Source organism: Mirounga leonina, unplaced genomic scaffold (assembly GCF_011800145.1).
Source record: "Mirounga leonina isolate KUSES-001 unplaced genomic scaffold, KU_Mleo_1.0 Mir_174, whole genome shotgun sequence".
In the NCBI taxonomy this organism is placed as follows: Eukaryota; Metazoa; Chordata; class Mammalia; order Carnivora; family Phocidae; genus Mirounga; species Mirounga leonina.
Genome location: NW_023270451.1, coordinates 21,272,416 through 21,296,038, shown reverse-complemented (window position 1 = coordinate 21,296,038; position 23,623 = coordinate 21,272,416).

Here is a 23,623-nt window from a genome sequence, read left to right as displayed (position 1 = left end):
TAATTGAAGTCACTAGGAAAAAGCATACAGGAATACTGGTTTTGTGGCTATAGTTCCAGTCTCTTGAAAGAATATTTCTTTATTCACCTCGTTGCTATGTTGATTTCTTTACTTTAGCCAGTTCAGATACAAGTGCACGTCTCCTATAGTATTCCTTTATCTGAAGTAAGACAACTCCCTGGTCTCAGATAGTAAATAACATGATAAGTGGTTCAATTTGTATTTACAATGTCAAATAGGACTCATTAGATTGCCAGTAGCAGAAGACCCACTCAAGCTAGCTTGGGAAGAAAAGGAGCTTATGCATGAATTCTTATCACTGGAAAGTTCAGAAATGTAGGTAGGTCCTGAGGTTTCAAGCATGGTTAGACAGGGGACACTGCCCCTCTGGCCATCTCTCAGAACCTTCTGTCTCTGTTGGCTTTTTCTTCGGTTTCTTTAGAATGGACAAGATTATCAATGGCTACCCTTATCAGTGTTACCCACTTACAAGCTAGTAGCTTTTGTTTTGTTTTGTTTTGTTTTGTTTTGATAGACTTCCTTACTATTTCTGGCTGGAACTTCCCTGAGAGTCTCTAATCAGCCTGAAGACGTTGTCATTGAACATCGGTGGCCAGGGAGATAGGTTACTTTGATTTGCCTGCCCTATGCCATGTTCCCTGTCCCTCCATAGCCAGAAAGGAGAGAACTAGCCTCATATAATTAAAAAAAAAAAAAAAAAAGAGTTTCCAACAAGAAATAAAAGTTTCATCACCAGAGGAGATTGAAAACACGTGCTGTCCACTACAGTCACCAAAGAGCTCAAGCTTGGTTTGTAAGGAAACAAGGTTTGGTTCTGTATTTTCATGGACTAGATTCCTAAATCAGGGTTCTCATTGTCTTGAGAATTTGTCTTGATCCAAAAGACTAAATGTTGTACAAGTACTTAACATTACTGAGAAAAATATATTTAACTGCTAAAACAGGGCTAACACTGATGGCAGGAATGGGAATGGATGAGAACTTTATTGTCAAGAACAGCATAGGATTTAAAAAATACGGTGACAGGTAAAAAATTGTGTCCAGTTAAGCAGTTGCCATATGAGAAGTTAGATAAGCCCAGCAAACTGAAATATGTGTGTCGGCAGGCATCTGTAGCAATACTAAACAAGTCCAAACACCCACCCCACCTCCACTTGACTGTTTTCTAAAACCTGGCACCCACAATGGCTGGAGTACTAGAGGAAAACCTATAGTACAGGGAGCAAGGTTATAAAAGGAGGATATAGAAGGAACCTTTCACAATGCAACCCAGAGTGGATTAGGAGACATTCTTTCAAAATAAAAACAGAAAAGAATAGCTCCTAAAGGGCAGATGTATTTGTAATGCTGTATCACCAGCTCTTTGATTAACATAATAAAGAAGTGAATGACAATCCCTATCTGCAACAGTAAAGGAATACTAGTCTTTCAAATTCCCCACTTTGGCAATGTCCTTACAGAGGCTTCTGTGCCTCCCCACCCTACTTTCAAGATCTGAAAACCCTCTCTCCCACTCCCTACCCAATGACTGAATTAGAAGTGACTGAGGAGGACAAACAACCCAGCCTCTAGGACAGACTTTTCAGGAGGAAACCAAAAAGTTAAAAATCACAGAGCAGCTCTAGGGGCTGACAGAAAGAAAGGATGATAAGGAGAATATAAAACTAATCATGAAAGCCAGATGACAAAAGCATGGGGATAAGCTAAATGTGTGAGGGAAACCACTTTTGAATATCCATCACCCTGTATGTGTGGAATATGACATCTGAACCTGAAGTAGAAGACTATTCTACTTAGACGTTCTTCAGGATGCCTTGCATAGGCTTAGCTAAGAGTAAGATGGTTTTGTGATGGATTTAGTTACTCTTGTCTTCTATAATAAAGGAGCAGAAATCTAGGGTGACACGTTCACTTGAGACAAGTTTATTGAAAACCTGATATATATGTATGTATATATATATATACATACACACACACATATATATGCTAGCGCGTGTGTCAGCACTAGGAATATACAAATAGTACAATACATTCCTGACAAGATAGTGATAGCTTCGTAACAGTAGAAGGGAAAAAGAGAAAGGGGATGAGACAATAGAGAGAAAGAGCTTGGAGAACAGCATTTGGACACGGACCCTATATTTTAGGAGCTGGGAAACTAGGAAGATGTTAGGACTCAAGTAATTAAAAAAAATAAGAAGAAGAATTTGTTATAAATAGGTGTTTAAAATCTAAGAACAGAGCAGAAGCCCGGGTACTAGAACTAAGGAGCCAGGGTCACATCAAGACTAACAAAACTGACTTGATCTTTAGTGTCCCAGGCATAGATCTGTATTTCCTGAAATCTCTTCCCTGATAAGATGGGGCAGATCTCAGAACCTGAAGATGGAGATGGACCCACAGGGTGATGATGGTATCATATGCAGTAGGAATAAAGTTGTAGAGACAGTTACTAAGTAGTCTATTATGACTAGACAATGAATAGCTACTTACTCATTTGGGTTCTTCTTTGATACTTTTTATCTAGGCTACCAACAGTTTTTAAATATTAGCCCTGGTGATCACAGGGGTGAAAATACTGAAATTCTTAATCAAATTCCTATTTTTCTTAGAGCATTACCTCTAAAGCATTTCAATGCAATTAACACAAATGGCAGAGAATATGTATACATGCCTTTTGTTGTTCTGACGGCCCAGCTCAACGTGATTCTCCTTAAGCGTGAGAATTTTGCATTGCCGTTATTATTTATCCATATTTGTATAATTTGTGTTGTTATAAAAATGTTTGCCCCCAAAATATTTTAGCAAGAGCTATACACTGTTTATCAAGCAGCTCTGGGTACTATTGAAATCCTGCCATATGTCACCAAGGAAACAGACTCAATTTGAAAACCTCAGTTTTAGAGCAAAAGAAAATTATGTTTTGATCTCCAGGGGAATTGGTACAATGGCTACATTTGGATAACAGTACTACATAATGCTCCCCCTCTCCCCTTCACCCACCACATGATATAAACATTTTAAATATTCCTCAGAAGTTCATGTCACATACAGTTGTATAGAACATTGATTCTACGGGTTTAAACAAACTCCTTCTCAAGAGGCTTTTCAATCTATTCTGATAATAAGTAAACTCATTCCTGTTAGAGTTACACTGCAAATTTAAAGCGTAACTTCCAGGAAAACAAACAAACAAGCAAAAACTATCTTGTAATCTTGAAGGACACCTGGTTCTACTGAGATAAATTTTTTGATGAACCCTTCGAGGAAAAAAATCTCATATGTGTTTTGTCAATTATTAATTTATAAGGTTGACTTCGATGTTGCATGCCAGACTGCTGAAAGACTCTGATACTATGTAAGCTCAAGGCACTTTGCCTTCAGCCTCTAAACATACCATAATGCTTGGATCTCACCATTGTGTTTTTTATAATTATGATTCCTTAAAGCCAAGAGATGAGAACCATTTTAACAGATGCTGGGATTTGTTATAACAAATATTGAATGGAATGGTCTCTCAAAGTGGCGATCTTGCAAAATTTGCCCTTCACTTTCTTGACTCTTTAAGTTGGAGGCTAAGAGATAATAATAGATCATAAATAATTTCCACAAATCCAAGTTGAAAAATTATGAAAATATCTCATGCATGTAGCCATATTTTCAGCCCCTTACTTATTTCCATTATGAGACACATCGCTGAGTAAAGATTTCATGGAGTCAGTGTAACAGACTCCTTTAATAACGCAATCATTTTATTTTGAGTCTCGGTCACGAAAAAGTAGGGACATGATACCCATAATATAAGAACTTCTCAGCCTGTCACAACATTTTCTTTAACCTATTTGCTTCAGAAATAAAGACGACCCTTCTGTCACAGATTCACAAGAAGCAAAGATTAAAATTACAATTTTTTTTATCAATAGACACTCAAGTTTCTGTTAAGGTCTCGATTCAATGTACAGATTTACGAGTTTCCGGTTCAAGATGGCGACGGAAAAGGATGCGAACTCACCTCCTCCTAGGAACACACTGAATCTGCCGTTACAGAAAGAACTACTCTCTGCAAAACCTACTGCCTGAGCCACCCTGGCCTGCGGCAAAAGAGAGAAGGTCGAGGCGAAGCACGTCGGGGAGGCTGAGACACAGTCTCGCCAAAAGCCCCATCACCACCCCGAGGATCCTCCGCAGCTCCCTGGCGGACACCCACGGTGAGGAGAGAATTCAAACGCCACAACCTCTCACTGAAGCGCAGAGGGTTTCAACCCCACGTCAGACACCCCCAACTTTTACAACCGGCACCTGAGAGACAAGCCCCCAAACATCTAGCTTTGAACACCAACTCGGGCTGGCGTCCACAAGACCCACGCGGCTACAGTGACCGGGGCCCTTAAAGGGCCCGCGCTCGGACTCACCAGCTTCAGGACCGGTGTGGGAGCTGCCGACCCCGGGGTGCCCAGCCTTGACGTGGGAGAGGCGCACATGCTTGCCTGGGAGCGTTGGCCCGAGGGACAGACACCTGATTCGACACACTTCTGGGGGCCTGTTCAGATGCTTTCCAGGGACAGAGACTGGAGGCTGCCACCTTCGAGTTTTCCCTCTGCCTTGCTCCAACCGGCAGGCACTTTTTAATTTTTTTTAACTCAAGATTTGTTTTTTGTTTTTTCTTTTGTCTCTGTCTCTGTCTCGTGTTTTTTTTTTTCTTCTTTCCGTGCGGGTGCCATCTCTAAGGTTCCCTCTGCCTCAGTCCAGCCGCTGCGCGCCATTTTCATGCTCGCCGGCTCGCCCTCTGCCACGCCCTCTGCCACACTCCAGAGTGCCACTGTCCCCTGGAGGGGAGCTTTTACACATGTCTGGTGTCCTGGTCTTTTTATGACTGCCACCCAGGAGATGCCCCTTGCTGTCCCTGGCTCTGAGCCCAGGGGGCTTGTATTGCGGGGTCCCACGGGACGGTAACCCTCAGAGACTTAGGGTGCTGCACAGGCTGGAACGCGTACCCCGACCCCCGCCCCGCTTCTGAGAAGAAGGCCTGTCTCCACTTCCCGGAGCTTTGGCCTGAGGGGCAGGCTTCTGGTGTGGCAACACCCCCACGAGCCTACGAGCAACGTGAGCGTGGGCTGGTGCGCACTGCGTTTTCACGCCCTCTCTCTCTTTGCCTCCCAGCCGGAAGCTTATACACGGGTCTGGAGACACGATTTGGGCAACTACCGCCCAGGGAACACCTCTAGATCACCAGGCACATCTGCTTGCAGTTGCACAGGACTGTATACGCTTGTCTAATTCAAAAGCTGCTGCCTGAGGGTCTGGCTTTCAACCACATGTCACAATATAGCATATTTAAAAAATCTCTAAATAAGAAAAATAATCTTCCGCACTCTCAGTAGCAATCCTTGACTTTTTCATTTATGCCACCCTCCAGTCCTTGTCCACATTCATTTTCAGAATATGTATTGGCTTTAATCTTCTAACATTGTACTTTTAAAATACAATATTTGCCTTAGAAAAGATCTCCCTTAAAGAATCATAAGATTCTTAAAGAATCTTAAAAAAATCATACAGCATTACTTTCTAATATACATGTCATGAATAACTATGAATATCATAGGTTACCCTCCTTATGTTTCTTGTGCTCTCCTGCAGTATTTCATGGACTGACTTTGCTAATCAGTGCCCGTCAAAATAAATATCTTATATTTATTCCTTCAATTGCTGCTTATCAAACTTAACAGATATAGTCAGTGGTTCCCCATGTTATATTAAAACCAAACAATTGTCATTTTATTTAAAAACAAATTTCTGACTTCAGAACCTCTGCATGCATTTCCCATAATCATGTGAGGATTTTTAAAAATCTCCTTTTCAATCTTTCGATGAAAACTTCCAAATATAGTATTAATACATATCCATAATAATTAATTTTAAACAACTTTGCTTTTTAAAACATACCACTACCTCTTCCATTACCGTAAGACTTAATGATTATGGTCTTAAGGTAACATTCAAGATTTCTTTTAGTAAGCCGTACCAGATTATCTTTGTGAACATTTAATTTTTTTTACTTGGAGGCAGGGTGAGGGATTGGTGACTTATGTGATTATTTACATCAGATTAATTCTAGCATGTGTCCTTCTTTTAAGTAAATGAATTACCCTTATTACACCTTATTTTGTTTTAAATGCACTTTGTGGTCTTGACTATTTCAATTACACATACCACATTATAGCACATTAGAAAACTCTAAATAAGAAAAATAATCTTCCACACTTTCGCCAGCAATCCTTGACTTTATCATTTACGCCCTTCTCCAGTCCTTGTCCATATTCATTTTAAGAAGTTGTCACAGAATGGTGAACATTCCAGGCTCTATGGCTGGAATGTAAGGAAGTTATTTTTCATCAGACGTCTTTGCATCATTCTGCTGAAATTTCATGAATACATCTTTTAAAGACCTCTTTTCTTCTGATACTGCTTTTATTTAAAGAAATCAATTCCCATTACTGAGGCTTACTTAGGACAGGTCTTCACCATTGGTTAACATCCATCTCCCCATCCAATGGCGTCTCGTTTTTCCTGGTCCTGCATTTAATAACCTACTTAGATTTTTTTTTTAAAAAAAAACATGGTTTTGGGACAGAACACAAGGACAAACAGGCCCAATGTCTTTTTAGTGATTGTCATTTTTTCCCACTTTGTTGTGAAGAAAAGGTTTATGTTTAAAGGAAACTAATTTCATCTCTCCTGCTCTAGCCTATATGGGAAAGGGAGAGTTATGAAGGAAGACAGTTATTGCTATATCTATTAGAGTAACCGTGATATCTGCTAATCCTTTTTAATTATAAGTTGAAAATCTATTTATATTTTAAACAAGTTCTACTACAACTCTTTATGCCATCCTTAAAAAAATCATACAGCAGAAGTAAATATCCCCTCAAAATTATTCAGACAAGATATAAACCCAAGACTTGGTCACTATAAAAACCCATTTTCCTGGTATCTTAACTTCATTTCTTAACCAGATAGGACACAAAACAGAAAATATTATTAAGTACTATTCTAATTGCTTTTCACATGTTTTAACTTTTTTAATATTCACAACAATCCAATGATGTAGATACTATTATTAATCCCGTTTGCAAATAATGAGGCAGAGAGGTTAGGCAATTTTCCCAATGCAAGCAATCTGGCTCCACAGTCTTTGGATTTAATCATTGCACATAATTCTTCTTTATATGGTTAACATTATCTACCTTGTCTTCACATTCCCACTTACCACATCCACAGGACTTACTTGTATTTGAGCGTAGCTAAATATACATAAGAAATACCACCTTAGAATTTTCTAAAAATTTTGAGCTAAAAAAAAATCAAAGATTACATTTTCAATATTCTAGACTTTAAAAAGAATTTCAGGCAATTGTGATTCAACTTCAAACTTTTTGAGAAAAGATCAAGGAGACTGATGATGTATAGAATAGTGTTTTTCATCTAATTATAGTACTATACATGGTACAGCAACAAGGAATTAAACAAGAAGTGGGAAGACCCAGCTCTAGTCTTGGTGCTGCCCCTAGACATCTGTGTTAGTTTAGATAAGTCACTTTCTTTTTAAATTAGTTTCTTAATCGTATAAAAAAAAGTTCTGAACAAAAATAAATGTTTTGCAGCGTTAGTTGGATCCAATTCACCACTGGATTCAGATATTTTGATGATGAGCTCAGGTATTTCCTGAACACAGAAAGATGCCAAAGATGTTTCTTTACAACCCAACTGCTAGTATTATGTAGTGCTGGGGAATTTTCTTTGCCTTCTGACTTTCTACATGGCTTCCCTGGCCCGAATTTTCCATGGTCTTATGCTTGGTAAAGGTTACATCCACCTCAGAGTCATGTCTCTGAACTCTCCTGCTCTGCCCTCAGCCTCTAGCAGCCTGCATCCTTGCACCTGATGAGGGCTCTATGCACCTTGGGGCTGTATCTCTTAGTCTTCTTTCCCTGTACCTAGCATTCACACACTGTTGCTGTGTTTCACCGAAGGCCCCATGGGAAATAATTTGTGGCTATGTGTGGACTTGTTTTGTGACTCATTTGGATTTCTTTACATCCTCAGCTCTCTGAAGAGCTTCTGAAAGACTATAATCTTATAGTAGCTTACATGACATGTTTTTGTTGTTAAGGATAGGAATGATGGTCTCTATCAATGCTCTACATCAGGAACTGATTTTGGATGGGAAAATTTTTCCTGCTATATATAGCATGACCTTACTCCACAATGTTAAGGGGCTGCGATGCAATTCTTCTATTGAGGCTCACTAGAGACTCCACACACTACATAGTTTGACAATATATCCCTGATTCAAGGCTATAAATTCTTGTTCATCCCAAGTGAATGTGAATGCTTCCAATCCTCTTTCTTGATTGAAGAAACACTCCCGTCAGATCATCAGTCTCATACAATGTGCCAGAAACTGTATTGCTCTGATTTAATAAATACATCATATCTGCCATAGCAGCTATAACTGGGGCTACCACTTTATTAAGTTTTTGGAAGCGTAACATTATTCACCATGGTCCATTTTGGTTTTTGCAGAGGCAATTATCTGCATTCTTTAGTTTTTGAAAGTGGCACTAATCTCTGCTCTTCCACCTAGGATGCTTCTGGTTTATTATCTTGCACGGTGGGATGAAATTTCAGGGGCTTGTATGTGGCCTTTCCCACTCTAATGGATATTATTCCAAAGGTCAAGGATTCAATAGGGAAGTTCTATCAACTGCTAAATATATCCATCCTTTTAAGCACACAAATATTAGGTAAATAACTACAGGTTATCCATGGACCCATTGAATCCAATGTCAGATGGACTTAGGCCATGTTTCTATTTTCTATTTTGCACATGGCCTCAGTACATTTTACTCAAACAAGAGAGTTGTTACAGCTTTGATGTATCCCAGATGCAATCTCTGAGACAAGGTAAATTAGTTATTTATTGCTGTGCAACAAAATATTAGCAGTTTAAAACAACAAGCTATTTTACATAATTTCTGAGAATCAGGAATCCCAAAGTGGCTTAGCTATATGATTCTGTGTTAGGACCTCTCAAAAGGTTGCAGTCAAGATGTTGACTGGGACTGAAGTTATCTGAAGGCATGATTGGGCCAGGAGATCTGCTTCTGTGATGGCTGACTCACATGGCTGTTTGCAGGAGACCCCAGTTCCTTATCATATGGACCTCTCTATAGAACTATGTGAACATTCACATAACATGGTAGCTAGCTTCCTCCAGAACAAGTGATTCAAGGGAAATAGTAAGGAGTACTTTTATCCCTACATTTTCACCATACCTTATTAGTTAGAAACAAGTTAATAAGTCTAGGTGAATTAAGGGAGGGAATTTGGTTCCACCTCTTAGAAGGGGTACTTAAGGGTTATGAAAATATTTTAAAACTGCTCCAAAATGATTTTAGTGCAAATAATTTAGTGGAAGACAACCCTAGGAAATACCAAAAGGAGAGAAGAAAGCAAGACAGAGATAGAAAAGGAAAAGATCCAATAAAGGGTATATTTCCAAGTAAGTTACCATTATAAGCAACTGAAGTGTAATAGCACTGAGAAACTTGGGAAAACATATCTCAGAGTTTTCTTACCCAAGGTGTGAGAGAACAGATTATTTATGCAACAACATCTCTTCAGTCATTGGTTGACATACATCGTGTATGTTCACAATTCATATCCAGAACTAGTTACTGGCCCCAACCAACTTTAAGGAAACAAGGTTGCTAAGAAGTTCATTTCTGCCATCTACCAAGAAGAAGAGAAAGATCTGTCTGAAACAGAGGGTAACTAGATATTGGTGAACCTAACTGGTGATGACCACAGCTCTTAAGATCAAACCTAATCCTAAAGAAAGCAAGGCCTAGAGTTTTTGCCACATTGAAAGATGGAAGAGATAATGGCATTGTAGGGTTGGTCCTGAGGGAAAGGGGATGATAAAGTTTAAAATTTGAGTTCACAGGGCCTGAGGGGAAGACATCAGATCTGGCGGTTTTCCTATCCCTCTGTCACCTTTACCGGTGAGTCAGAGAAGGCCTGATCTAACACCTAGAGATTGACTCTTATCATCCTAGCATTCACTACATGTTTCCCTTACAATTAGCCATATTATCTATTCATACCATTATGTTATAGGGCCCTTAATCCACAGCTGCCTTCATTGCCAACAGAAGAAGCAATGCCTGCAACTGTGCTGAGCCTCTTCTAAACTCCCCAGGAGTATACCTATTTTCTGTTATCAAGTGTACATCCTTGATAATTAAACAGGAAATGAAAATAAGGAAAGGAAGAGTTCCCAGCCATTGCACATGGGAAGGATCAAAGAGTGATGAAAACCATCTCCATTATTCGCTACCTTTCTGCTAACCAAAACATCTGGCTAATGTGATTCCCCATTTCCCACACCATGCTAGATATCTAAAAATGTATTATATCAAGGAAGTACATGTGTTAAGCTTCTAATAATCCCATTCATTTCCACCAATACTAGTAGAGTATCTTCCAAATGAAATGTGAAGTGAAGATCCAGACCTTCAGTGATCATCAGAGATTTCATTATACTTCCCATGAGATTGACATTGCTAACCCCAGTGACTTGCTCAAGTCAAAGGAAAGTAATTATATTTTGTCTCAGTCCACCTTTTTGAATTTGTAATCTTAGAGGGAAAATGATTTCTTCTTTTCCATACATTGGGCAATGGTTTTGTGCATTTTAGAGAGTTCCTATGTTTGTCGATCACTTCAAGTTTCACATAGAAGTCTTGACTTTCAACCAAGAGAAGAAAAAAAAAAAAGATGGAGGGCATTTCTTTAAAGAAGCCATAATTTAGCAGTGTTGCCAAATTACATCAACATATTCAGCATTCAGTTTTTGTGTGGATAGATGGATATTACTAGCCTCCACATTACCATAGAAATAATCATCAAAATATAGTAAAAGATAGCACGTTTCTCTAATATGGGAAACAGGGTATATTAGCCAAAGATCTAGCAGGTTCAGAGCATATATTCCTCTAATCAAAACAGAATTAAATCTTTGAAACAAAGTAATGGGGCTAGACAGAAAATAGATCGTTTTTAACTGACAACTTCATGACTTAACCTCAGTTTTTAGGTTTTGTCCAACTAGAAGTTTCCTAGAGAAACTTCTGAGAAAGCAGAAGTTTCATTTTTAAATATTGCTCATCACATTTTGGGACGATAATTCAGTGTCATAGTTTATGACATATGGCATAGAAAGGAGAGATAAATAAGGTTTGAAGATTGGATATTAACCACAGAGATTTTGCTTTCATTCATTATTAAATTCATCTTTTGTTTACATTATATTGATAGGTCATCTCTTTTCTCTTTCCTGAAAACCTTCTCAAGACCTAGGGCGCCTGGGTGGCTCAGTCGTTAAGCGTCTGCCTTCGGCTCAGGTCATGATCCCAGGGTCCTGGGATCGAGTCCCACATCGGGTTCCCTCCTTGGCGGGAAGCCTGCTCTCCCTCTCCCACTCCCGCTGCTTGTGTTCCTGCTCTCGCTATCTCTGTCTCTGTCAAATAAATAAATAAAATCTTTAAAAAAAAAAAAACCTTCTCAAGACCAGAACTGTTTAGAAATATGATTTGGTGATGTGTTTCTAAAATTGGCTCTATTGTAAATATTCCTTTCATGGATCAATTTTTTTTTAATAGGTTTGCAGTGAGAATGAGAACATAGAAAGGGGAGATGTTGGGGGATGCGCCTGGCTGGCTTGGTCAGTAGAACATGTGACTCTAGATCTCAGAGTTGTGAGTTCCAGCCCCACATTGGGCATGGAGCCTACTTAAAATTAAAAAAAGTAAAATAAAAAAAGGGGGGCAGATATTGGAAATATATGATAAACATCACAGCCTGGGCTCTGACCAATCAGAATGCTGTTACGACCAATGTTGTAATCAGTGCATCTATATTTGTACCATCTGCATGACTATGCAGTCTGAAGATGGGGCCACCAGTATAAATTGTTAGGATGTAGGAATAATGAAGAAGGCATGTAGACATATTTTTTAACATCTCAGCAAAGCTCTAAACATGTAGGATTAAAAAGTATAGTAACATATTAAAATCCATATTCTCTTGCAAAAAAAAACAGTGAAAGAAAAAAATGGTTTATAATTATTAACATGGATTGATGGTCCTCATTTCTAGTTCTCTTTAAATTTATGTTAAAAGATTTTATTTTGGGGGCACCTGGGTGGCTCAGTCGGTTGAGTGTCCAACTCTTGATTTCAGCTCAGGTCATGATCTCAGGATTGTGAGATCAAGCCCCTTGTCAGGCTCCACACTGGCCTTGGTGCCTGCTTCAGATTCTCTCTCTCCCTCTCTCTTGGCCCCTCCCCCTCAACTCAAGTACTCTTCTGTCTCTTAAAAAAAAAAAAGCTTCAAAAGATTTTATTTGGTATGCAATACATATCTACTGTGTAGATGGTCCCATATCAGTAATCATTTCTCTCTCACATAGCAGGATTTACATAGAAATGAGTTTCATGTAAAAACTGACTTTGGTTTATTGCTAGCAATAGATAATTTGGTGAAGTCTCCAACTACGCAAAGGGGCCACCCATGATGAAAAGGACTCATTAATGCCCCCTGAACAGTGCCTGAGATGCTTAGTACTTCCAAGAAACTAACCAAATTTCAAAATAGAAAAAATAAGGTGACGACGGAGGAATAAGATACATTTTGAAGTTATTTCAAAAGAGTAAATGCCCTAGTCTTTCTTTTGTGTACTCAAAATAAAAAGAATTTATAGAATTTTTTAAGCTTTACATTGGCTAAAAATAGGTCAGAAGATTGCAAAGAAAAAATGAACAAGAAATGAAAATGGTCACTCAGTAAACTCTAGGCAGTTTAAATTTTTATTTGAGAAAGTAACCACAATTTCTCACTTGACCTTCCATCAATCCCAGTCACTCACCAGACGCATATGTGAAGAGAATATGCTTTGTCTGAAAGAGAATTTCACTTTGTGAGATCCTGAACAACTTGTGCTATATCCGATAGGCATGGAGAAGACAGAATGTGTGTATTCTGAGATAATGGCATATTTCATTTTCTTTCCTTCTTGGTAAGTTTGATAGAACTCTGGTGTATCAAACTCTTTACAAACAGGAAACTAATATATACAACACTCTCGGCACTTGGCTGTGTGTCTATCCGGTTACAGTGACAATTTTTTTGAGTTGAATCACTGAACCTTTGTAAAGCATAACATTTATAGAATCATATTGCCATAAAACACTTTTTCAAGACTTTTTTTTTTTTACTACAACTCAGTAAAAAAATACATTTTTCACCATGGCCCTGTAAACATATTCATATGCATATATTTATGTATGTATAAATAAAATCAAAACAAAGACCCTTACTATACAGTTAATATTCTCTATTCTGTTGTAGTTGGGTCACTCTTAAGCTGCTATATTTTTATGTTTCAATTTTAATTGCTTGTCTCCACCTTACTAAATTGATATTACAACCCATCCATAGCTTGGGTTCTTCAATTTGGGAAACATTGCTCTGAAGATCTCAAATTATTATCTAGGACTTTTTTCTGAATGGGAAGAAATCAAGAAAAGGAGCTCTCTCGTAGGGATGATGAATTCTCTTAAAAAAAAAAAAGTGCTCTTTCCTCTAAGATAACCTACTAAGCCAAGTGAATAGGTATGTTTCGGGCACCAGGACATGTCTAATTCCATACCATTTGACAATCTCTAAAGCTTGATGGCAAAAGTCCAGAACATCACAATGTTGTGGGAACTCTACAGTATTACACTTGAATTAACCATGCAGTTCCTCTTTATTGCTTCCAGAAATGAAGTTCTGCATTAAATATAGAAGGACCAAAAGAGGCAATTGCCTCTGCCTGGAATAAGGGCTTGAGGAAGAACAAAGGAAATCTTAAGGCCTGGGAAATGCCAGTGTGAACCGGATGTGGTGACGTTATTATCAACGGTGTGACGTTAATATCAATGTCAAATAGGATGGGTGTTACTGTAGGTGGTTGATGGAGGCAAGATGATCTCATAGTTCTATAAACCTACCAGGACGTACTTAGGACTATCTTTATGACAAAAAAAGCATATTTGGAGCACCATCCTAGTGCCTAAAATTGGCTAGTATTTATCTCGTTTGAATTTGCCTTTGCTTTTTCTAATGGTCCACTCTATTCTTACACCACAAGTTCCCAGGCATGCTGCCTCTGTTTTAATCATATATATATATGCATATATATTCTTTTTAATTACAATTTAAGTTTTATGGCCTCTGAAGCCCTTCAAAAGAAAAAATATGCACAGAAGACAATGTTTTTCTTCTCTTCCTAAAGAAAAGACAACAAAACAGCATGACTAGAAGATTTTCCCCTCATGTGAAATGTTTTTTTTTCTGGGAAAAATATTATTTGCAGGGTCAGTGTAAGGATTTGGTGGCATTGTTTACTTGATATGGTACATTGTCCAGCATTACACATTATCTGACTATGGGTTATATTCTAGTGAAAAGGGAGTAAAGGGATCAACTTTTTAGAACTACATTATCTTATTCAGGCTTTTGAAGTTTTCATGCATATTGAAGAGAGAGCTTTAGATTCCCAAAGGTTTAATGCACCCATATTAAATAAAGAGAGTCTCTTCTTCCTAGTAGGGCTGATGCAGAGAGAAGAAAGACCAAGAGTCAAGAAAATTCAATAACATAAGCTATACTGAATTTAATACAAGTATGTCCAGTCATTCCAAACAAATATGCTTGATACACACTAAAATTCTAATAAACTGAAAACAGTTATGTGAACACCGAGGTCATCTTGTTGCACAACTTTATGCTCTCTTTGGGATAAACTAGGAAAGTATAAAAAAGAAGACACATATAGATGGATAGGATATGAATGTACCCTCATCTCTCAATAAGATACACAAACCACATCATCTTGCTGTTTTTTAAAACTTTTAGTAGACTACCTCTGTTTGAAATATGATTTATTTGCAATTAAAATTTTTATATCTAAAAGGGTATAATTTGGTCAAATCAACTAAGCACATTTTTTTAAAGATTTTATTTATTTATTTGCGAGAGAGAGAATGAAAGACAGAGAGCATGAGAGGAAGGAGGGTCAGAGGGAGAAGCAGACTCCCCGCTGAGCAGGGAGCCCGATGCGGGACTCGATCCCGGGACTCCAGGATCATGACCTGAGCCGAAGGCAGTCGCTTAACCGACTGAGCCACCCAGGCGCCCTACTAAGCACATTGTAAATAATCACTTATTCAACAAGTAACTTGAGATTTATCTTATATCCTTTCACAACGAAATTTTTATTATACATTTGAGTGAAAGCTACTTGTTACTGTAATAATACTGGAATTAATCTGGATAAGAAAAATATGTATTTGATGTGAATTTATACTTTAAATATATATATTCTATGGTGTGTGTGTGTGACTATTACTTTTTATTGTAAAATGAGAAATCTTTAAAGATATCCTTGGCAATTCTAATATTGCTGAAGTTAAATCTTCTCAATAGTAATACTGAGAGTCTTAGCGTTAACTGGATATTGAAAACAAACTTAATTACTTTAGTCTTAAAAGAGTCCCTACATCATTTCTCACAAAGACATTTCAAGTCATGTGTGACTTGGTTCCAAATACTATAGGTCTGTATTATTAATCTTTGAATGCCAGACCAAAAATTAAAATTAAAAATCTCCCAACTACAAACCTTTATCTTTAATCATTAACAAATATTTATGATATAAGCTTGGTAGAATATCTAAGTTTGCTACCTGTTAAAGTAGTTTGCTTAAATTAGAGAGGCTTTGCTCATTTTCTTAGACTATATAAGCCATATTGTTTATTAGTATCATAAAAAGGCATCCATTGAATGGACAGGAAACATTAATATACATGTGCTATTTGCCATAAATGATCCATGACCAAGGAGCTCTGTTCAGGCATTTCCATGTGACCTCTAAGAAGACCTGTTTGAAGTCTAAGCAAATCCAAATCAGTAGGTATTAGAGTAAAATCTAAAATCCTACCTTTACTGGCTTGTCTTTCCTTGGGGCTAAGAACGGCATTTCAATGCATTGGAGTGGCAGATTCTGGGAAGATGGAGGAATTGAGCAAATCAGGACGCATAGCCTCCTTTGGCTTGAAGCTATTTGGGTTCATGGGGTTAAGAAAAAGGACTCCTTCACACAAAGCAGCCTAGAACTCTTGGATTTTGAGACAAAACCCTAGTTATTATAAACTATTTTGCCTATTGCCTACTTTGTCTCCTTTGTGCTTGGATTTCTTTTGGGAGCTTATGGGGGACTAGGGGTGTTTGGCCTAATACTACGTTTAGCACTGAGCCCAAAAATTATGCATCTGGCATTGTTTCAGTAAGCCAGCAAGAACATGCCTAGGAATGGACTTTTGGAGAACAAGTTACAATGTAGACAGATTCCTATACCAGAAGTGGCTTCTTTTTAAATTGCAAAATGCAAGTGCACTTTTCTAATATTAATAGCCTTGGGGATCCAGAAAATTCTGGGATTTTAAGGTGTTAGACCATTTAAAAACTTGTGATTGAGAGTCACTTGGAGGGAACAGGCATCTGGCCATGGCCAGAACTAAGATTTGCTTAGGAGGAATACAGAGGACTTATTCTTAAGCCTCAGACCAAAGGGGAAGCTCTTGTTCTTGTAGCCCAAATCCCAAAAGGAGTCAGCAGAACTCATGCTAAATCATCAGTGGGTACTGAAGGCTGGACTTTGTTTCTAGGGTCAGGGCAGCTTCAATCCAAATGAGGGACATGGGCATTCATCGGTGTTCAGGATTTTGCTAACCTGCCTTATTTTGGTTTTGTTTTCCCTATTTGTTGATTAAAAAAAAAATTAGTACTATGAACTTTCATATTTCAATATGGGAAGTCAGGTTGTGTTCCAGTTAGAAAAGAAGATGTGGTAGAAAAAGAATATTGTATTCTAATAAAAATTTTTTTTATTCATTCAGCAAATACTAATTGAGCACCTAGTATCTGCTAAAGTTGGAAATTCATTCATAGTCCAAGAGAGTTGAGATGAGTTCAGGAAATGAGAAGATTGGAATTCAGGAGATGTGAAGGAGTAGGGTTTCAACATGAGGCAGAGGATATATTGCTTTTCATTTGGCCCTGAGGAACCAGTCTCTGAGGGAAGTATGTAGGAGCACAGATTTTTGGCAACAGAGACTTGACAAGCTTCTTCAGGCTTCCAAAAGATTGTAGGGAAGGGCAGACAATAGTACACTTAACCTCTTATTATGAGATTTCTCTCAAATCTCAACATCTGGAAGATTGACAGCTGGAAAAGCTGAAGCTGAGGGACTCTGTATATTTTCTACATATTTTTGCTGTCTACTTTATTTCTTAAAATGATGCTAATGCTCTTTTAGCTATCAACTTCAGTCTGGACCTAGATTTTAATATGTACTAATTTGGGGAGATTCCTTTGCTTGGGGATTATTATTGTATAAGAGAATCAGTAACTTAAAGTATAAGTTACTACTTTTAGATTTTGGGGTCTTGTTGGCTTCTGGGAATATTTATAGTTAAATCAATGCTATAGTCCTGGGTTGTGTTGACATTTGGGAACCTAAAAAAGTTAGACTATATGAGAAACTGGTCATGTTAGTTAACTATTGCTATACAACAATCCCAAACAACTTTTATTTGCTCATGATTCTGGTTTGGGAATTTAGGCAGGCTATCTGGGATAGCTTGTTTCTATTCCATGTGGTGGCAGCTGGGCTCATTCATGTGTCCATGGTCAGTTGGCAGCTGGGCCAGACTCTGGCTGGTCCTGGATGGCCTCACTCTCAAGTATAGCTGTTGGCTTGGGCTTTCAGCAGAGGCGCTTCAGTTCTTTCCCACATGGCCTCTTCATATGGCTAATTCAGACTTCCTTACCCAGTGGCTAGATTTCAAGATGTGATGGCCCAATGCACAAATGCTCATCAAGCCTCTGCTTGCACCACATATGCTGGTGTTTAATGGAACAAAGTAAGTCATGAGGACAACTCCAGAGTCAATATGGAAAAGAAGACACAAGGGCATGAATGGTTAGAGGCATGACTCATTGGGGGGCATTAAAATAACAAGATAGTTATCATAGTTGTGGTGGGAAAAATCCCTCTTCAGTGATAGCAAAGAACCCAGTATAGTTTTGTGCAAAATGACATGAGCTAAACACACATACACACACACACACACACACACTCATTCACTTGAGCAAGACTCTTTTTAGGTAGGGCCAAATAGAATAAGAAGAAATGTTAAAGGGTAAAACTTTGAATTATCATTCCATTGTGAGGAAAAGAGGGATCCATTTGTGAGCAAATTTCTCCTTAGCAGAAAAAAAATAAGAAAGTTAATTTGTCCTTCCCTGTGGAAATAAGCATTTTCTTAATAATTAAAGAAGTTTGATTGCATTATTTGGCCTATATATCTGTATCACAATGTATACCACTGTCTGGTGAGTGTGACCAGACAGCAAGGAGAATTCTTCAAAATAGGAAAGAGAAAAGATGACAGATTCCTGATTTGATGTCACCTTAGAGTTAACCTAATGTTTTATCTTGACTGATGGCAGAAACTTCTGAAAGGATTACAAAAGATTTGAGGATGTGGTAGTTTAGAATATGCCACAAATTCTTTGATAGCCCTTCCTTCAAGTGGCAGAATTCTATTTCCCTCCTCTTTCGTCTGGGCTGGATTTAGCGACTCACTTCTGATGAATAATGTATGGCAGAAGTGATGGTTTATGCTGTGCAAGATTAGGACATAAAAGACATTTTGGTTTTCTACTCTTGGATCACACACTCTGGAGGAAGCAGCTGCCATGTCCTAAGAACTCTCAAGGAGCTCTATAGAAAGGTCCATGTGGTGAGAGACTGGGCCTACCACTAACAGCTTTGTGAGGATGCCATTATGGAAGTGGATATTCCAACTCCAGCCAAGCCTTCAAATGACTGTCATGCCACCTGATAAGACTGAGTGCAACCTTGTAAGAAACTCTGAACCCAAACCCTCCAGCTTAGACATTTCCAGATTGCTATCTCCCAGAAACTGTGTGAGATAATAAATGTTTGTTGTTTTAAAGCTGGTAAATTTGGGGATAATTTGTTATACAACAATAGCGTACAGAGGAGTTGAACTGCCTCTATCATTAATCCTGGATGCACAAAATAAAGTACTTGAAAGTGCTCAAGAAAATAACTCCATGATGAAGGTAGGACTTACTGATGTTGGTTGACATCATCCCCCATGAGAGACAGCCTCACCCTTAGCTAATCATAGACTTAATCTTTAACCCCAGGAATTAACAGAACAAATACACAGGCAGCATTTTTGGCCTATAGAGAAAGAAACTCTTCCTCAACCCCTCTTTTCCTTACTAAGTCTCAACGATGAATCAAACACTGGTAAAAAGTACTCTTCCACCAAGAAAGTTCATGTACTACACTGAATTTTGGGGGGGAGGAAATACTGGTTAACAAATCTGGCACAGAGAGGGGTGGCCCCATTTGGATAATTCCTATGAAGCCTAGATGGTGACAGTCTTGAGGTTACTGCCACAGAACAGGGCCACACACTGTTTTTCTCACTACTCTTTCTCTTCTATCCCCAAGTTTGAGAGAATCCCAGAACTTAATCTCCTTCAAAAAACAAATAAACACACTCTAGTTATCTCTTTCTCTCTCCTCCTCTGTTCTTCCTGCAAACTGGAGTTGGCCTCTTGTTCCACCAGGAGAACAGCTAGAGTGGACTTCTTGGTACAGCTCCATTCTAGGCAATGGAAGCAAATATCAATCTCTAATCTCTCGTTCGCTCATGCTCTCACACTCTTGCTCTCTCTCTTGCTCTCTCTCTGAGCTTCTCTGCTTTTTCTTAAATATAAGCATAGGTGTTGCCATCAGTGGGAAGATGCTAGATTCCAATGGGGATCTTGAGAGGAAGTAGCCTACCATGCCTAAGGAAAAGAGCTTTTCTGTGAAGCTCAAGCTACCTATTACAGCTTTACACTGGGTTCTAAAGCAAAAACCCTAGCCAAGAACGAAGTATCACCTTGTCTTCTTTCTGCACATATATATCTTTGGGACTTTCAAGGAAAGAGGCAGAAGCGGGGTTCAGATGTTAGTTGGTTCTAAGTGACCAGGTTTTTTAAAATTCATATACAACTAAATGAAGTGTGTAACTGTTTGTTTGCATTAATTGGGATATCAAGTTAAAAAACAGAAACAGTGTCATCAGCCTAGACAATCTGCTTGTCAAATAGGCTAACGCTCTGTGAAATGTGAGGAAATACAGAATTATTCAAGCAGGAATTGGGCATTGTAATAGCAGACAGTGTCAAGTTTAAAGTAAGGTACATTGGAAATGGCAATTTAACATCCTTTGTCCCAATTTTGTAGTTTCCGTACCCAACTCCCATTATTTGCGGAGGCAGTTTTGCCTGAGTATGAACTGTAGAATTGGATCACAGCTGATAAGCTGTGAAATAATTTAACCACTTGGAGAAAGAAGAATAAAAAAAGACCCAAAAGTTATCACTGTCATGACAGCTTAACAAAATCTTCTGTTTGGTGTGAAAAGAACTTTTAAAAAAGCAAAACTCTAGTCAGTCTAAAGTGAATATTATATATTAAACGTATGCTTTGAGCGTCTGGTATATGCCAAATTCATTACATGATTATCTCATCTAATTTTCATTAAAAATGACTGTCAGGGTAGCACTATTATCATTCCTGTTTTACAGATAAGGAAACCAAGGCTTAAAGAATTTAAATGTGGGGCGCCTGGGTGGCTCAGTCGGTTAAGCGACTGCCTTCAGCTCAGGTCATGATCCCAGGGTCCTGGGATCGAGTCCCACATCGGGCTCCCTGCTCGGCAGGAAGCCTGCTTCTCACTCTCCCACTCCCCCTGCTTGTGTTCCTGTTCTCGCGATCTCTCTGTCAAATAAATAAATAAAATCTTTAAAAAAAAGAAAAGAGGGGGCACTTGGGTGGCTCAGTCCTTAAGCATCTGCCTTCGGCTCAGGTCATGATCCCAGGGTCCTGGGATCGAGCCCCACATCGGGCTCCCTGTTCTGCGTGGAGCCTGCTTCTCCCTCTCCCACTCCTCCTGCTTGTGTTCCCTCTCTCGCTATGTCTCTGTCAAATAAATAAATAAAATCTTTAAAAAAAAAATTATTTTCAAAAAAAAAAAAAGAATTTAAATGTGTTAGTGATGATCACACCAAGAGTCAGGAGGCAAATCTAGGTAGGCTGATCCCAGAATGTCCATTCCTAACCACCTCACTGTAGTATCTCGAACAGGAAAGAACCCTGAAAATACTGAAGTACTATTAAATACAGTTAGATTTCACTCATGAGAATACTTAAGACCTAGTGATTTCAAAGGAGAAAAATGAAGAATACTTATTTACTAAGTCTTTTCCTGGCTACCAGCCTGGTAATATAATATTCATCTGTCTGTCTCTCCCTCTCTTACTCTAACATCATGGCTTATAGGAACTCCCATCCTTTCTCTCTGACTCAAAGCTGGGTATCCAGTAGATATTCTTTGTGTAAGTCAAAACTGCCACCTTCTTCCACATTCAAAACACAGTCTCAGGTCACTGTGGTCATTGTCCTGACTAATAGTTCCCAGCGTCCAAGAGAAAATCTATACTCTGTACCCATCATTGTTGTCCAGTGAAGCCATTGTAAAATGCTCTTCCCTTACCTTCATCATTGAACAGATGGTTTTCCTGTCCACATCAACTGTTCTGGTATTGAATCCACAAGATAACATTGCTTTGAGCCCTCAGCTCTGAGCAGGAATATCAGCGACATCTGCTGTTTGACTCTGTATTATTTCCTTCTTGCTTTAGAACTCTAGCATTGAGCCTGAGGGAGCTAGCTAGACAATCTGAGTATCACCTCACCATGACAAAATGAGAGTGTGCTCTCTTCATGTCATGAAGATATTTCTTCCCCAGGCCTTATGACAACCAGGGAAAGTGGAGCAGGGCTGGCTGTCAGCCCCCAGAATGGGTACTGGTTTTCTCAGGAACCGGGCTCCTTGGAACCTCATGGAAATAGCCCCTGGCAGGTCCACTAATCAACCCTCAGAACATGTCCAGATAAAACTGAATCTGCAAGAGACAGAGTTGGGGTATTATTCTGGCATTCTGGATATGTTGTCAGAGACCCATCATCGCTCAGTCAGAGGATGGTCAGTATATTATAACCTATTCAAGTGTCCACCTGCATGCTCTAGGGGCGTCTGTGTGGCTCAGTCGATTAAGCGTCTGACTTGATTTCTGCTCAGGTCATAATCTCAGAGTTGTGAGCTCAAGCCCTGCATCGGGGCTCTCATGGAGCCTGCTTAAGATTCTCTCCCTCGGGCGCCTGGGTGGCTCAGTCGTTAAGAGTCTGCATTCAGCTCAGGTCATGATCCCAGGGTCCTGGGATCGAGTCCCACATCAGGCTCCCTGCTCGGCGGGAAGCCTGCTTCTCCCCCTCCCACTCCCCCTACTTGTGTTCCTGCTCTATCTCTCTCTCTGTCAAATAAATAAAATAAAATCTTTAAAAAAAAAAAGATTCTCTCCCTCTCCCTCTGCCCCTCCCTGCCCTCCTTCTGTCTCCCTCTCTAAATAAATAAATAAATAAATAGATAGATAAATAAATAAATAGATAAAATGCATGTTCTAGCTTGGTATCAAATAGTTTATGATAATATTGTTAAGTATTTTATTTATGATTAAAGCTCAACAATTCTGTATAAATTACAATCTTTATATTTAAGATATCTTCCAATTTCATTTCACTATAAAAATATTGTAGAAAACTATAATATTGCCAATGTATTTATGTGTCGATTAAGGCATAAATATCAAGCCAGTAGAGGACATGTCTAATCATAGAGGCAGCACTGATAAGATCTTGGTTCAGAAAGAAGCCACTAGAATAAGCCTTCTTTGTTAATGCAAATAAGAGGTAAGAGTTAAACATATATTTGCAAGGCAAGTTTGTGTGGGAAGGATGTAAAATAACCCTTTTTTGACTCAATTTGGGCTGTTTTTTCTGACATCCCCAGTATGCAAACTCACCAAGTGGGAAGAATAGACAATAAGCATAAGAAATAAAACACCCTTTGGGAAAGAAGAATTTGAGAACCTAACCTCTGCTCTCCAAGACTCAAATTAAGGAAAATTGGCAGAACAGACCGAGTTGCCCTCTCTGAGGTCCACTGGCAGAAATGGATTCTGAAGATCCCCAAAAGAAGTGAACCAAGTGGGAAAGGGCAGTTTGGACTGTCAACATGGAACCTTTGGGTTCACAGGAAACAGGCCAGGGCTGGTTATAGCAAAATGAGTTTGGAGCTGGAAGCCCTTTGGGACCGAGCCAGCTTGCTTTGGGAAAGAAATTGTTGAGCATGCAGTTATTCTAAATCAGAACCTCTTGGTCCTGTGGTCACCACAAGGCTGGCAAGGGCATCTCTACAGAGTGGAACTAGCATTCTAGGTCTT